This window comes from Uloborus diversus, chromosome 3, assembly GCF_026930045.1.
Source record: "Uloborus diversus isolate 005 chromosome 3, Udiv.v.3.1, whole genome shotgun sequence".
NCBI lineage: Eukaryota > Metazoa > Arthropoda > Arachnida > Araneae > Uloboridae > Uloborus > Uloborus diversus.
In genome coordinates, this window is record NC_072733.1 from 167,504,840 (window position 1) to 167,522,243 (window position 17,404).

At 33.5% G+C, this 17,404-nt stretch overlaps 1 protein-coding gene across 2 annotated transcripts in view; it reads left to right on the top strand.

Moving 5' to 3' along the window:
* The first annotated feature begins 674 nt into the window (after positions 1-674).
* The window catches only part of LOC129219260 (CUGBP Elav-like family member 2), a 542,217-nt gene continuing 525,487 nt past the window's right edge, over positions 675-17,404 (top strand). For both annotated transcript variants that reach the window (XM_054853587.1, XM_054853590.1), the window contains exon 1: positions 675-965. The gene's annotated coding sequence lies outside the window, so the exon portion shown is untranslated. The remainder of the gene's footprint in view (positions 966-17,404) is intronic.

Below are 17,404 nucleotides of genomic sequence, written 5' to 3' on the forward strand. Positions count from 1 at the left end.
GCTTTTTAGAATTCATGATTTATCACTAACTTTGGTTGACGTAGGAATGTTAAAGACAATTTACCACAAAAAAAGGATAAGTGGAGCTGAATAGAATTTTACGAATTGCAAAAATATTGTGTGCTTCAAGCAGAGTTTGATCATTAAATGCGAGCTATACGTTCCCATAGACTTAACACTGTACCAACCAAGTATTTCTGATTTCCTCGCTAAATCCGGGTTTACCTTAACTCTGGGCTCGTTATAAACGAGTTCGACTGTATCATCCCGACAACCAATCAGTAATTCCTCAAAAGCTAAACGGGGTGTGTGAACTGCGACAGCCGTGGCTTGACATAATCGGAGTCAATCCCTGTTGTGTCTTATGCAACTCATCTGTTGACCCGACCACACAGTTTGAAGTTTCTGGAGTGAGGCCGTCGCGTGTTCTGCAGTCTGTTGCTTTCTCGGGAGCCAGGCTATTGGCTGAACGGGGACGGTCTTCCCAACCGACTGCAAAGTGGAGGCGGCCTGCCATCCCTACGCATGCCTCAAATTCCCTATCCCTTCCGCGAGCCGCTCTTTTTCCCTACACTCCAAGCTCACCTGCCGTGGAAGGCATTTGAGCATAGGACTGACTATTTGCAGCACACGCGTCTCAGGAAGTCTCGCTCTTAGGGTAACGTGGAGTACTATCGAGCCGTTTCACTTACCTGCTAAGCTAGGATCTCTGATGTAAATACTGCCGTATGCGTTTCAAATCGGTAGTAGTTCTGAGAGATTCGTAGCGCACGTGGAAGGCTGAGATATATAAATCTTATTGCGAGAGATCCTATGAGAAATAAGATTTTTGTGGATAAAACTCTTTCTTCTTTAAAGTCCTGAACAGTTTCAGTTTCGTAGATCGTCTATAAAAAGAAAGATTTTTGCGGTTTGAGGTGTGGTGGAAGATGTAGAAGGACTGTGAAAAAAATTGTGTGTATGGGGTAAGTAAAAACTTTAGTTGTTTAAACTTTTTTTAAAAAATGTGTTCTTGCGTCAATTTGTTGGTGTGACAAACCGATATTTACCTTCATTCACAACAGCTGCTGATTTTTTTGCATTTTACTAACTCCTGAAATGCTTCTTCTGTTTTGATTTTTAAAGCTTTTGATAACATAAAATAATAGACTACAATAACAAATTTACATTCGGATATCCGATAATAAACAAATTTTGTTATGATGCACCTAAACTCCCCTGTTAAGGTATTCAGAGCTTCCATCCTTTTATTACAAGTTTTTAATGATAGATTCTAGTTGCTTTTACTATATCAACTCCAACTAATTCGTACACTGTATTCATTTTTTAACTTCACATTCAGATTGAGTAGTTATTTAGGACTGAGATTTTATCTGCGATGGTAAACTACTTATTTTTTTAATGTAAAGAAATTTATAATGTGAACGAAAATGAGTTAAGTTTTTGTGTTTCTTAACGAGTCATTCAATAATCGGTTCCATCATTAGAAAACGTATATAAATCGTTAATGTATACGTAAAATAGGGAAAAAAAGAACTTAGCGTAAGCATGTGCAAAGAATTTCATAGTATGTGCAACATAAATATGATGATTGCGAAGCTTCATGGAGTAGGTTTGATTTTTACAGATAACTCGTTTGCTGCGGATTACGCGATTTATTTTGAAAACTTCATAATAAAAAACAAAAAGTATGGATAATTTGAAAGTTTCTGCAAATATTTTGTTTCGATTACATTTATTTGATATGATTGTCCACTGCTCATCTTAAACGAGCTATGTTTTTCAATTTGAATTCCCGCGAACGTACATCAAAATTACTCTCACGTACCTAAATCACCTTCTTCCAGTTCAGTAACAAGTAAATGTGGATGTAATAGCCGACTCACTCTGGGAAAATAAAGATAATCTAGATATAAGATATTTTTGGACGGGAACGTTGTTTTATGTTTATGCATTTCATACCAGTTAAATCTAAATATATATATCGTTTTTTTTTTTTTTTACGGTTCTTAATTTCATGTGCACAATATTACGCTAGTCAAAACCGTCAATAAAATTCAGAAAATAAAGTTTTATTTGTCCAACTTTAATCAAAATACGCATTAATTTGTTGATAATGGCATTTCAATAACTTATCAGATTTCAACTTAAGTCGAAAGTTCTATCATTTTATTTTATTTTTACCCACTTCAATTTACTTGAATCAAATTCCGTGATAAATCGTCCAGAACGTAACACTACAATCACTCACCTGTTATAACATTATTAGACCCCGATAATAAGCTTTCTTGAAAATTCTATTAATCTCATGCATTAGACAGAAATAGGATCAAAATTTCCGAAAAGTGGCTATGATCGTAATTGTTGTACAACACCATTGAATATTTACTAAAGCTTCCCGTGAATCTTGCGTTACTTGAAGTACTTTTATGGAAATTTGTTTAAAATCAGAAATAACATTTCTTGAATACAGTAGCGATTTCACGATCACCGTCAATATAATTCAGAAAATAAAACATTGTTTCCGACTTTGATCAACATCTGCATAAATTTGCTGATATTGGCATTTCAATAACTTATCAGAGATGAACATTAATCAAAGTTTCTAGCAATTTTTATTATTTTTATCCGCTTAAATTTACTTTGATCAAAACCGTCAAGAACGTAATAATACAATCGCGCACCTGTAATAACACTATTAGAAACAGATAAATTTTCCTGAACATCATATTACCTTCATACATTAGATAGAACTTGGATCAAATTTTACGTAGAATTGCCATGAACGTGATTGTTTACATTCATGTACAACGCTATACAATATCTACCGTGAATCTTGCGTTACTTGCAGGTATTTGATAAGAATTTGTTTAAAATAGGCAATAAAATTTCTTGAACGTCGGAGGAATTTCACGAACACCATATAACGTAAGTAAAAATCTACTGCCGTAAACCGTTTATGAGCTGTCGTTTAAAGTTTTGAAGAATTTACACATTGTTGGGATTTCATCATCATCAAACTATTGTAAACGATCACGCACCCGATATCACATTGCTTCAAATAAATTGCAGTGGATTTCTAAGTTTACTTAAGCATTAACCATACTAGAAATCTTTTTTTTATTTCTCCTTCGACTGATTAAATGGGATTTTAATTTCATACCAACCACGGTCTGATATAATTTTCGCAAAGGGTCATAACAGGTGCATGATCTTGAAATAAGCCATTGTCGTATATTTACTGTTCAAAATTTCCCATCCATGAGATGTACTTCGCAAAATAACGTACTGTGAATATTTTTACTGGTAAATAAGTATTTCTTTTCTTTTTTTAGTACTTCTACTTTCTGCCTGAGTTCGTACACTGATTTTTTTTGTTAGAAGTACAGTAAAATAAAAAAGCACAAACAGTTGTTTTCATTATAATAAAAATTGCAAATGTTAAACACTAACCGAATTAATCTTGTAAATGAGTTTTGTTCATTTTTGAAAATTCAGGGGTTTGATATCAGCGCTTTATATAATTTTTTATCAAAGGTTTAAAACTAGTACATGCAAACACGGTTTTTGCTACAGAAGTAATATTCCGGGACGGCTGCAGTTACCTTCCATGCTTGTTTAAACGTGACTTATCGGTACGAAGTCTGGTGACTTGAAAGACCATGGGAGTACGTCATACCCTTGAATACGTTGTCGGGGGAATCGTACAGTACGTGAACGAGTGTTGTTTTGCTCATTAGTGACATTTCGTTGATTTGATTGCATAGCCAGTTCAGCCGGCGTAAATATGTTGTCCACGTAATGTTAATATTTTCTTAAAGGAAGACTAAAAGGGGTGGTTATGCGTTGCAACAAATTGCTTCTTACTCTACCGCACCTTGTGTATAGCTTGACCACATGGAGATGGCAAATGAAACGTACCCCTTCATGTTGTAATCATTAGCAAGATCGCGCAAGTAGTAAAAACCTTACTGCTTGCACGTTCTAGCTGATCTTACCTGTTTTAATAAAAATGAACACAAAAAGAAGTGGTCCCGTTTCCCTTTCCTGATCATACGTCATCTTCACGTGGTCAAGCTATAATTGCAATAAGCCGCTTGACAACAAATGCTGAATCAGTCCGTTAGCCTAGCCGCTACCTTGTCCGAGTTTAGCAAAACTCCAATCAACAGTTCTTGACGTGTGTCTCTGAGGTAGGCATGCTTAATGCATGTCAGCATTGTGTACCAGTATCGGCTAGTCGCCTCGAAATGGAACTTAAAACAACCGGGTGCCTGGAAGGTGGTAGGTAAATGAAGTCAAATCGATGTTGGTACGGAACTGTTCGTTGTCATTCCGGCAGTGGCTTAGAAAGAAGAAAAAAAATGGAGAGGGATATGGTTAAAGCTTGAGAGTCAGGGGGGAGGTAGTTTTAGTCTTTTTCGTCAAAAAGGAAATATCTAAGTCTCAGTGGGGTTATACTCCCAAATAACACCCCCCCCCCTGAATGCGCAACTGGCTCAATACGGGGATCGACCAACCTGCTTTTCTGAAGCTTACTGTACGCCACTTCTCAAAGTCAGACAACTTTTTCGTACTACCGTTGGTTACGTGTAAGAGTCGTCTCTACTGACAACACCGTCCAACGAAAGCGATAGATACGTTTTTATATCTCAACGATGCGTGAATTACGGTTTTACACTTTCCTAGCTGCACAACTCATGTGCGCTTAGAGCGCTTACCCTTTCCTCACTGGAATCATAATGCAAAATAATTTTCTTATCTTTCACCAGAGTGCATTCTTTCCGAGCTTCGAGATACATAGTTAAACTCGTTTATAACAAGTGTGAAAGGAAATCGAGTTCTACTCCCGTAGACTTAACATTGAAACCCAAATCTTCCTGATTTCCTAGCTAAAACCGGGTTTTCGTTAAATCAGGGTTCTTTATAAGTGAGTTCGACTGTATATATATATATATCAGGTGGAGGGGGGTGCCGAAATGCACTAGGACACCGTTCCAATACTGAAATGTATCCTTCTTTGAAGTAAAATTTTTGTAGACTCAGTGCTCCATTACTTCTAATCGACGTTCCGGCACTGGAAAACTTGCCAGTTCGCCTCTGATATATGTATCGGTCGGCTCTAAACTATATGTAAAAAATATGAAGTCAGTAGAAGGCAGATTTTGTTTTGGGAAGCAGATACAAAAATACAGTGTTAAATGCTATCCGCGTAAAGCAATGTTATTCATAGGTAAGTAAAAGGACAAAGAAAGCGAAACATGTTAGTTGTTTAAAATACCTTAGAATCCAAAGGCTTGCAATCAAGTAGTTTCATATATAGTTGTACGGAAGAATAAACATTAATAGCTGGACAAATATCACATTGGCGCATGGATGGCGTACATTCGTAAAACGTCTGGAATGGTATGCCCATTTCCCATTTAGACAGAAAATCAAGCAACCATATATTATTAAACTTTTTTTTTGTATGTCGTACACAATGTTTTTAGTTTGGCCACAAAAAAAAAAAAAAAAAAAAAACTCATGAAATCTGGAAAATGTGGTTACCAGGAAACAAATACGAACAGATTTCTTTATGAAATATGCTTGCTTAAACCCTTTCTACATGCCTGTATTGTTTTATCACACATAAATTTTAAACACCCTGTATATTTCGAGCATTTAAATGCCATACGCAGGCCTAAAATCAGTGAGATCATCTCTTTCTTTCTCTTAAATACGCTTGTCTACTCTTTAAGAAATATATACTTTTTTCGCAATTTCCGAAAACTTACTTTCTCCTGTTTTAGTTGAAATCTGAGAAAATGTGTCTCGTGCAAAAAGTAGTTCCATTTGCTTCCAATGAAGGAAAAAAAATCTTTTACTGTATTGAATCTCATTTTTCTCCCTGAACTGCTTTAACTTTATCTTTAGTTTACACTTGAACAATTATCTGGTCGTATTTTCCTGCAGACTTTCGGAATAACTTCCATTTATTTCTCTTTGAATATCTCTTTAATCTTCAGTTTTCGCTCTGAAAATCACTTCATCTCTTACTGCATTAACATTTTGAAGCATTTAATCACCAATTAACTTTTAAAAGACTCTTGGCCGGGAGATTTGTAATCGATCTGGCGAGCTTTAATCGGTTGCGATAAGGAATTAATAAAATAGGGTGCCACGTTTAAATAATTATTACAAGAAAGATTGTAAATTGTGTGCTTTTAATAATATTTTTATGGCTTCCTAAATGTCTTCGTATAACGTCATTCTTCATTGCATTTACTAAAAAGCAATCAGGCGTAGTCCTCGCACGTCCTTTGTCACCAGTTTAGAACCCGCGGTTCAAGTGTTCTGTTGATCTCTTGTCTAAATGGAGAAAATTCATCTGCGCCGGTGCCGCATAGTATCGATAAAAATTACTCGGCTATGGTAAACTCATAGTGCAGTTTCTCTTCGTGAAGACTAGATGCTTACATTTGGTGTGAAACTAGGCGTCAAAACTCCCTGTGCCATGATACTTGCACCTTAATAGTGGCACTCGAAATATTGAATGCCATACCGAGGGATTGATCCAGGTCTGCATAGGCGAGAGGCCTCAATGGAGAGGGGGGGGGGAGGAACCGTCTTCTTTCCACGAAGTAAATTATGATTGGACTGTGGGCATTATACTGAAGACTTTCTGCTGATTTTGACCGTTAGGCACGAACGCGCTTGATTTTCATTACTTGTATAATTTTTTATGTTGCAACTTTTCTTAGTTTCGTTAGAATGTAATACCTCTTATTTCGATAACAGGGACGGGCGGGCAAATAACGTATGCGTCCAGAAACAAGTTTTACATTGCTCTTTCCATTGCTACTTATTTCATTTTATTTCACTATTTTGTGGTTTCCTGGTTAGTCTTCCTAACTTCTTCTGTGCTTCGGCTATATGGAAAGAACTAACAAATTTATCTAACAGTGTAGCCAAATTATATCAATGCTACTCAAAATAAACACATTATGATTTATAGGCAGACTGTTTTTGAAACTGCTTGAAAGCTCCGGAGGGGTCCGCTAGTTATTTGGTCTAACAGGGTGCAAAGGTGCCCACCTCTTTGAGAGCAAAGGCGCACAGCCCCCCACCCCACCCCTAAATATCGCGAACACTCCCCAAAAGCAAGAGCCCTCCAAAAACGGAAAATTAACCCTCAAAACACCTCCCCTAAAAATTTTGATGGCGCAGTCTACGCTATGACCCCCCTCCCCCAGGTGGGCACCCCTGGATATAGTTTGCTATCGAAATAACAATGTATATAGTGCGTATCATTCTATTTAGATTTCATCGTCTGTAATAACGAGTCAGATGGTTTTTATGCTACATTTAAAAACAAAGTTGTGCAAAGTTAAAAGACGTCACAGATGAATTGTCACGTCTTTAGTATTTTTCCAACTAAACGACTACCATTATTATAGTATTTCCATTACATTTTCTGTAGCTTGAGAATTTTGTTTTTATTTTAAATCACTTGTATAAAAGGGCTATTTGCTTTTCAGTATATAATCAGGTTTTGTACTTGTACTACGTGATTCAGACGAGTCAGATGCATTTTTTTTAAGTCTAAAAGAATAAGTTGTTTAAAATTCCGTAAGGGCAATTACCTTCTAAAAATGGGAATTATAGGTTCTGGAATCTTTACTGTTGCATACCTATTTCCTACAGCGACTACCAAAAAAAAAAGTTTGGTTTTCTTGAAATGAGTTCACATTGTCCCCTTTTATAAACACGGATGTTTATTTTCTGCATATTTGTATTGATACGCTAGAATTAATTTATCTCATGATATAGTTATAAAACAAATTTTAAAAAAAATGCCTCAAATCAACCACAGTTAGCATTATAAATGTTTTTAAAGCTTAGACTTTGCGCTCCAATAAATATTCGTTCATTGTTGAAAAAATGAGAAATGGAGCATTCTTATTTTCTCTAAGTTGCATTATGTTATTTCAAATGGTTTTTTTGTTGCAATCGAATCGGATAATTTACTTTATTTACTTTGCAAGATTTTCAATTATTTGTGATAATTATTTTCCAACAATCTAAAGACTTCATTTTCTGATGTTTAAGTATACAGACAAGGCATAATCCTTTGCAGCCGCTTTTGGCTCTGGCTTACGGAATGTTTTTTTTTATCTATTTATTTATTTATTTTATTTTATTTTTTTTATTTTTTTGTATTTTCTTCATAAATATCGGCTTGTGTTAAGCAAAATGAAGCCAACAATAAAAGGCTTGTTAAAGGGTCTGTTGTTAAATTTGCAGTGAACGGTTTGCAATAGTTCATTATTCTTTTCTCGATATTCTAACAAATGGGGACATTACATATCACGAGTATTTTATAAGATTCAATAATTCAAGAGCATCCGATATTTTAAATTGTGAATCGAACATGTAGCATGTCAATTTAAATAATTCTTAAAAAAGTCGGTGTTATTAGGATTTATGCAATTAGTTTTACTTATGAAGCTATAAAACGAATGACTTACCAAAAAGAAGAAATACAAAATTAGCTATTATCATTTCCTTCTTGTGGTTTTTTTGTCAGTTCTTCAAACTAAACAAAAGTTGTACACTGAACTCCTGCTTCATAGGTACATTTTTTAGATGATCCCTCCCTCCCTCCCTCCTATTATTGAAATAATTGATTTTTATTTATTACTTAATTGCTCATTCATTTTGCCTCTACCAAGTTTAATGTGCACCTTTAGAAATTGCACTGAAAATCGCTTTTCGACTGTTGCTCAACATGCACTTCTTCTGCAGGTCTATTCCATAATTTTATTAATCTGTATAAAATAGCTCGCAAAATAAAAATTTTAACATGTGTAAGTATTATATAACTTTGAAATATCTACATCATATATGCAGTGCATATATAAATCAGTACATTTCATCTATGAGTTAAAATGCATAAATTCTAAGACGTAACCACTTGTTTCATTGTAGAGAAATAAGCGGTGACTGTATTTACTTTAAACGGTCACTTTTATTCAGCGAGGCAAAACGTCATTTTTCAGTTTGTTGGAAATACCTATACAATACGCAGCATTTGACCGGTTTTTCTTTTCTTTTTCGAGAAAAGTGGCTTTTTACTTCTGCGCGGTTCCTTTGTTTTCGCCACCGATTGCCATAAATTTGCCAAAAAGATTCATTTTGCAGTCTTTATGAACTGGGTTTTTAACACTTTTATGACTTCCTTTACTTCAAGTAAGTGCTATTGTTTAGTTTAAGGAAAATGAGTTTTCCGTTTTAAATAAATGTATGACACGTAAATACAACTGCAGCTATTTCAGCATTTTATTTGCATAATATTTTTATTGTCTTCGGTTTTCAAAAGCTGGTCTTTTTTGCAGCTTCACTAATTACTTAAAATTTTGCGTTTATACGACGTTTATGCACAAAGTCTTGTAAAGAGGTATTTAAAAACATAATTATAAATAAAACTCTCTAAGTTTCGATGCCGTAACTTTTTTAGTGTCTTACTTGTTGCGGCCAATTTACAGAACGTGATATTCCGACTTTGTACTTAATGTTTTTGAATCGTTCATTGTAAATATTTAAAAACTGGTTTCAAAAATACCGAAGATATTTAATGACACATTTTTATTAAAAATCACATAAGACAACTAAGAGCATTAAAATTTTAAGCTTAAATCATTGATATGCAATGGCGTCTCTGAGACGTCAGAGTCAGCAGTTAGTACATAAAATGAATAATGTTACCAGACATACTCGTAGCTGTAGCTTCCGTACTTAATGTTGTTTTCCAAATTGTTACAACTGTAAGTGGTTTTATTAGTGCTAGTATACCTTGCTGAAATTTGACCGAATGTTTTCAGTGTCCCTCCTTTACCTGTTAGCGTTTTTTTCAACCCCATAGTGCTATTTCTGAAAGCATAGCGCAAATATATTTTCTGCTCACTGGTGATGGATTATTAAAACCAGTAATAGATTATTAAAAAATTATTTCAGTATCAAGTCGTAAACACTTTGTATTTCCATCATGACTTTTTCGCTTTATTCGTCAGTTCTTAACACAGATTCGTAAATCTAAACTCCCCCATAGGAATGAATGAAACGTTGCAGAATAAAAAGACCCAACTTTTCAACATTACACGTAGTTACTACTGACGGGACGGAATGGTGATAAGACAATGCTGAGAAGTGTTGCCAATTTATGCAAAGGCCATGCTTTGATGATCAAATGAGACATTGCTGGAGTTTCTTCTGTTCAGGCAGCTAAATGCGTAAAAAGAAATACAAAAAGAATGCGGAAACGGAATAATGCTTTCTACAAAAGCAATATCTCCTCACTTATGTTACCTTGACTACGTCGCATTGTTACCGTTATATTTTAATTCCATTTAGTTATATGTTGATTGTAGTAAGTCATATGATATAGACAATTTCATTATTATCGCGAAGCTATGCATTTATAGATATTGTTAATTTTTGCTGTTATGTGATTTTCAGCATTTTTGGAGACAATGCTTAAAAGTATCAGAACAGCATGCATCTCGCTCTCAAAGCAAAAATATTTGTTGGTTCTTTTTTTTTTGCTCTACAGAGGGTGGGGGAGGGCGAGCTTTACGAACGGATAATTCAAAAAACTCGTCAGATAAGAACCCTTGCTAAAGATGTTACGGGACATGAACGTGCTAATGTAAACAGCACAATAGGTCAACTTTAATATTAACTTTTCAGTCACCAGCATACTTGTACGCCAGTACAGTGTTAAGTAAAAGATCTAATTTCTCAAGTCTTTTTTGAGCATTTTCCCAAAGCTTTACTGTTGAAACTTAAGCTTTATAGTTTAGTAAAAAAAAAAAAAAAAAAAGCAACACTACACTTGAAAATAAAAACGCACCTGAATATCAGATTGTACATTTCACTTTGTAACACAAGCCTCTTCTTCAAGTACTGTATCTCTGAAAAAAAAACATACAGAAAAATGTTAATATTTATTTTGCTGTCTTTAAGTTTTTTTTATATGATTCAAGATCCGCTCTGTTTCACAAATATATTTTGACAATATTGTAATCATCAACGCTCGATGGAGTCGTGTATCATATTCCTAAAGTATGTACCAAAATAAACATCACGATGCATAAACAATGTTTACAATGCATGCGACTTCTTTAAACATCAGTATGTCTCGATGCAAAAGAATCGTATCGCGAAAAACAAGCTTCGTTGAAAAGTATTAATACTTTTTTTCATGAACATTCGCGTTCGCTGCAAATTTCAATTTTGAAGTAACAGAAAAGATTTGAATAATGTTTATGGAATAATTTTTTCTCTTGGCCTGGCATTGTTTGAAGAAGATTCTTAGTGTTTCGCCTTTGAAAATTTGATCACGACTGGGAGATGAATTCTATTTCAGCTAAAAAGCAACTTTACATTGAATATTAATACATTTCTAGAATCAAAAGAATATTTTTCAATTTTCGGGTTTTTAGCTAGATGTATTTTTATTCTTTATTCATAGTTGATGAAAGTTTAATATTTACTTCAGTTCATATTTTAGATAATTATTTTCCTTTTCCGATGAATATTTAATACCTAAAAGATATTTACTCGTCTTGCATATTTCATGATAGGAAAGAAAAAAAAAATCTCGTAAAAACGTTTTAATGCTTATAGTTATGTTTTTTTTCTCTCTCTTTTGCAAGAGTTAATGAAAAAAAGAATTTCTAAATATGAAACTGATTGTGGGATCGTTTTCATGTTATTGAAAAAATAGTTACTCTTTTTTCTAATTTGTGTTTGCTATGAAAATAATTTTTTAAATATATAAGCGATAATGTTTAATGTTGAACTACAAGGGGGAAAAACGTGAATTTTTCAATTTGCTTTAAGAATAAAGTTAAAAACACATTTTCGTTTTTAAAAGTGTCTGGCTGTAAAATGATTTATGCATAAAAAACCAATTAATAAATAAAAACGTACGCCCCATTTTATTATTCGGTATAAAGAAAACTTAAGTAAAATTGCATTGAAATGGAAACATACATTAATGTTGTTTTGAATCGTGATTTTATATTAAATTTATCTAAGATACATGATGCGCAAATATTATGTATATATATATATGAGGCACTGGCAATTTTGTTTTTTACTTTGCTTTGTAAGTTTTGATAGCTATTTTTTAATCTTATCTCGTAACTAATTGCGCTCTTTGATTTAAAATTTACTGCTAGGCAATATCAGGGCAAATTTTCTTTTATTTTTTACGGGATTTTAAAAAAGTTAACCATGTGTTTACTTGAGATTATCTTTGGAGGACAGATTTTTCTTGAAAAAATGTTTGTCTCCGTTTATTGTTTTTAAATTTCATTTTTAAAAAATCCTACTTTTTATGAGGAGGAGAAAAAATAAAAGGGCATATAAATATGAATTTATTATTATTTTTGTTTATTGATTTCGATGGACATTTTTTTTTAAATTGACGTTTTATTTTCGGAATTCAAATAACATAGTTTCAGCTTGACACTGGTTTAGATTTAGGCTTCTCTTTTCTTTGCATCGACTAAAATTATCCTTCCGACACATTATCTGTCACGAATCATGATACGAGCAGCACTCTGAGAACGTTGAATCCTATCACCAAGGTAGGATGTAATTTCTAGAGAGAAATCTCGTCCTCTTGGGTTTAGTATGGAATATCGTCAAATTTACAGATATTTCTTTGTTGTAAGAAAAAAAAATCAATTTTGCAAATAGTTTTTTTTTTCTGTAAATATTATTTTTCTTACTGTTGCGGTATATCTATACTAATATGATAAAGAGAGAGAGAGAGAGAGAGAGCGGGTTTTGTATATTTATATGTTCCGAGTAATCTCCGGAACCACTGCACTTGTTTGAAAAATTCTTTCACCATATGAAAGGTACATTATTACACAGTGACATAGGCACTATGCATATGTGTAATTATACTATTTTTTTAAACTAATTTTAAACTGGTATCTTCGCTACCAGTTTACGTTTCGTATTCTTTTGTTGTTATGTACGCAAAAACTAACACCGTTTGTTCCGCATTCGTGATGACGGGATAATTGAAGGTTCTCTTCGAACTGAATTATGATTAATAGACCGCAGGACGAAAGCTGAAAGATGCCTAGAAATCAAGTTTCGTTTACCACATTCAGTAACTAACAGAAAAAATGTTTTCCAGATGCCTAGATGTATAAAAGGTCAGAAAATGCAATGTTCCCACAAAAATAGTTGCACAGTATTTTTTTTTAGAGCCCGCTGAATAACGTAATAAAACAGAAAGCTTCATTAAAAATAAAAACCCTTAGAAATTAACAAATGTGTTGAAACATGTAACAATTCAAACTGAAAGCTTAGTGCCCTTATAAATATTTTTCTGATGAAAAATAAAAACTGCCTTTTCATTTAACTCCCTCATTCCCCTGTTAGTACTGTATTAAAAAAAAGACAATATAAATATGAAAATTAAAGTTCCAGAAACTTTCTTTTAATCTTATAAATATTAAATATTTCATGGTTTTCTGTTTCTATAAAACAACGCTGTCTCAAGTTTCATTTATTTCATATATTTAATTAATTTATTTTCATACATTATTGGGGTGTTTTAGTTTTTGCCTGGACTCCAAATTTTAACAATCAATGTTTTCAAAAATTCTCATTTTCTTACATATTCGTCAAAACAAGTATTACAAAATGACGAAGCTAAAATGATGTACTTCAAATATTTATTATTTCATAAACGATATATAGAATTAAATAAGTAAATTTCAATGATAAATTATTTAAAATTAAAATATTCTTCTATAAACTGAACTGCATCTTTCAGTTTCGATATTTTGAATTAGTTTCAGCTCTTCTGTAAACTGCATAAAAAGTCGAAGACAAAATTATGATGTGTTTATACTTGAAATGTTTGTTGTTATTTTTAATACATACCCATGTATTTTTTAAGTCGTTTTTTTATTTCTTTTTTTTTTTTTTGGTACTTATTCTTCGTGTTCTTTCCAATTTATTTCATTTTTTCCCCACTGGAAGAGAAAGAAAAGCGAGCGAACGATCTTGTTTCTGCCTTTTTGGATTTTGAAACAATTTAAAAAGCCCTGGTGAAATCAACAAATGGAAATACCGAGATACGCGTTTAAAGTTCGTAGAGATTACGTTATATTTTTCTTTTGAAGCTCTGTACAAAAAACGAATCGAGTTTTTCTCAAATGCGATAAAATTTTAGCGTAAAAATGCTTGTTCCGGTGCATGCATAAACATTTTAAAGTTTTTCTCCTACCCAAATACTTTTTTTTCATATTTCCTGTCATTTCCAGCATATGAAATTGTTTCGCCATAAATATTTTTAATACAGTACACTAAAAATTGCATTTAGTTTTTTGCCAGAGAATTTTGGTTAATTAATTTTTCAATCATTAACCGAATCATTTTTATTGGTCGTATTCACATTTTTTTGTGGTACTTTTCCTGTATAAAGTAAATCTAGACTCAAACCACTTCCTTCACTTTTTATTTAAAAAATAAAAGTTGACGTTTTTTAATTTAATTAGTACAATTATCATCTTTTAACTTTTTTTTTTTGCATGAAAACATTTTCACTTTTCCCACCATCCGTTTAAAACCAACTATATCTTAAAGTAAGATTTTCTGTCTGTAGGGCTATTGTATTTGTTACGTCTTCGTTTCTATTATATGTGTTAGTATTAACGTTTTGAAATTTACAAGTAAATTAATGTGTATAATCTTTACTAATAATTAAGCTGAATGTCCCTCTGTCGGGATCTCTGTGACGCGCATTGCGCCTAGACCGTTCGGCCGATTTTCATGAAATTTGGCACAAAGTTAGTTTGTAGCATGGGGGTGTGCACCTCGAAGCGATTTTTCGAAAATTCGATGTGGTTCTTTTTCTGTTCCAATTTTAAGAACAAAACTATCATAAGATGGACGAGTAAATTACGAAATTATCATAACGTGGGATCGTAACATGGGCACAAGCCAATTGGCGAGATACGAAATTATCATAACGTAGAACCATAACATGGGTAGAAGCCAATTGGCGATAAAATTCACCATTATTCGTAAATATGCAGGCGAACCAAAAGACCTTTTAATTTTTCTATTACGGGCATAGCCGTGCGGGTACCACTAATTCAAAACTAAAATTTCAGCCTATGCAAAAATACTAGCAAATTGAATTTTTAAAGCATCAAGTCGGCCTCCAGTGTTAGCTCTGAAAAGACTACGATTTTTTTTTTTTTTAGACGAAGCAAAATAACGTAGAGAAGTCACCTTTGTATCTAACCCACTGTACTGACAAAGGAAAAAAAGAATTTTAACTCACTTGAGTTAGTCAAAGATAAACAAACTATAGTAAAGGCTCGCAAGCAGTGTGCTCTTAGGTGGTAAGAACAAGCTCTAACTAAAGTCACTAATTTTTCAACAGCAATTAAGACATAAATCTGTATAACAGAAGAGATGACGTAATTTCATCTGATATTTTTCAAGCTGGTATCGTCAAATTCTTTTGCCCTCCAGCAGGTTCAAGTAAGTCCCCCCTCTCTTCCTACTACAGTGGTATTTAACTGGCTGCAGGGGATTTGAAGACAGTTCAATATTTTTGATCTGGACTTGGAGACGAGCAACCCCTGATGTAGAGTCCAAAGGGGTATCGATTTGTAATAAAAACTAGAAGGGCTATGGCTATGACCTATTAAATGTTCATCGTTCCCCATTATCTTAAAAAAAGGGGGGCTTCGAGCAAACGATATCGAACCCGCGACCTTTCGGCCACAAGCCTGATGTCGAACTGATAGATCCCTCTAGTAACGTTCACATTGTTTCATATTTATTTTGCCACTTCCTCGTAAAAACCTTTCATTTAATTGTCACAAGCTCGGAAATTATGAAGTGTAGGAAGGTGTAGAAAATAATGCATTTTATAAATGCAAAAACTGTGAAGCATTATCGTATTTTTACTTCCTTTTACAAAAAAGGAAGTATTGTATTCGCGAAAAAATTTTCACTCAAAAATCGCCCTTAATTTCCATTTTGCTCACCCCCAAATGAATGTTGAGTTTTTTTTTCGATTCGACCACATGCGGAAAAGTGCCTAAGAATGTATAGACACGCGAAATATCCATTTTGACCATCACCGAGGTAATTACAACGACTTTTCTCGTGACGTCTGTATGTATGTGCGTATGTGTGTATGTGCGTATGTGCGTATGTATCTCGCATAACTCAAAAATGGTATGTCCTAGAAAGTTGAAATTTGGTACATAAACTCGTAGTGGGGTCTAGTTGTGCACCTCCCCTTTTGGTTCGGATGTTCCTAAGGGGGTCTTTTGCACCTTTTTGGGGGGAAATCATTGTTAATTTCGATGTAAACTCAAGTGGCGTTATAATTTGTCGGACACTTGGCGATATATCGCCAGTCTTTTGGTCGCCAAGTTTTGTCGCCAACTTGGCGACAAATTTGGCGGAGTTTTTTTTTTTTTTTTTTTTTTTTTTGTTTCAATTTGGCCATTGTTGGTGATATTTAGAGAATAAATATTGAATCACATTAAAATAGCGAATAATGGGGAAATGACATTAAATTGGAGTAAAAGGAAGTCATGTGATGCACACATCAGCTCGTTACATATTATTAAAGTGTAAAAGAGAGAACGATTTAACGTTGAAACCGTTTTGAAATTAAAAATTGACTTTAATTTTTCATCTCCGAAGTATTACTTTTCTTCTTAAAAAATAAACTTTCTTTTTTTTTTTTTTTTGGAAGGTGATTGCGTTGCGCACTAACAACAATTGAAGCTTTTTACGAACAATCGGTGTAACGCATAACCTATATATCATTTAAAATATTCTTGATTTTTCGTGTGCATTTTCCTTCCAAAATGTTTGTCAATTCCAAATAGTTAAGATTACTAATAATAGTTTTAATTCCTGATTTTCTGACCCACATAGTTATTTGCAACTCCTCGCGAAATTGTCCTCTAGAAGTAGCACATGTCTCTTCTGCGACGTCATGGTCTATTGATTTCCAATCTCAGGTCCTAATTCAATCTCATTTAGACTGATAATGAGAAATACTTACCCCTATTGACACGTGATGATATTCAATTGAAATTTAGCCCACGTTTTAAACTCGAAGCAGTAAATTGCATAACATTTACAGAATTGTAGCATTTGATCATGGAGGATTGTCTACGGCAATGAACCAGCGTGGACGTGTTATACATTGCTATAACTACAAAGCTTTTGAAGCATATTTTTTATTGATAAGCTTTTTTATTAATAAGTATATTTGGGGGGAATCGGACGTATTTTAAATAATGCGTAATATTTTAATTCATATGTACTTCTAATAGGTATATTTTTTACTAGT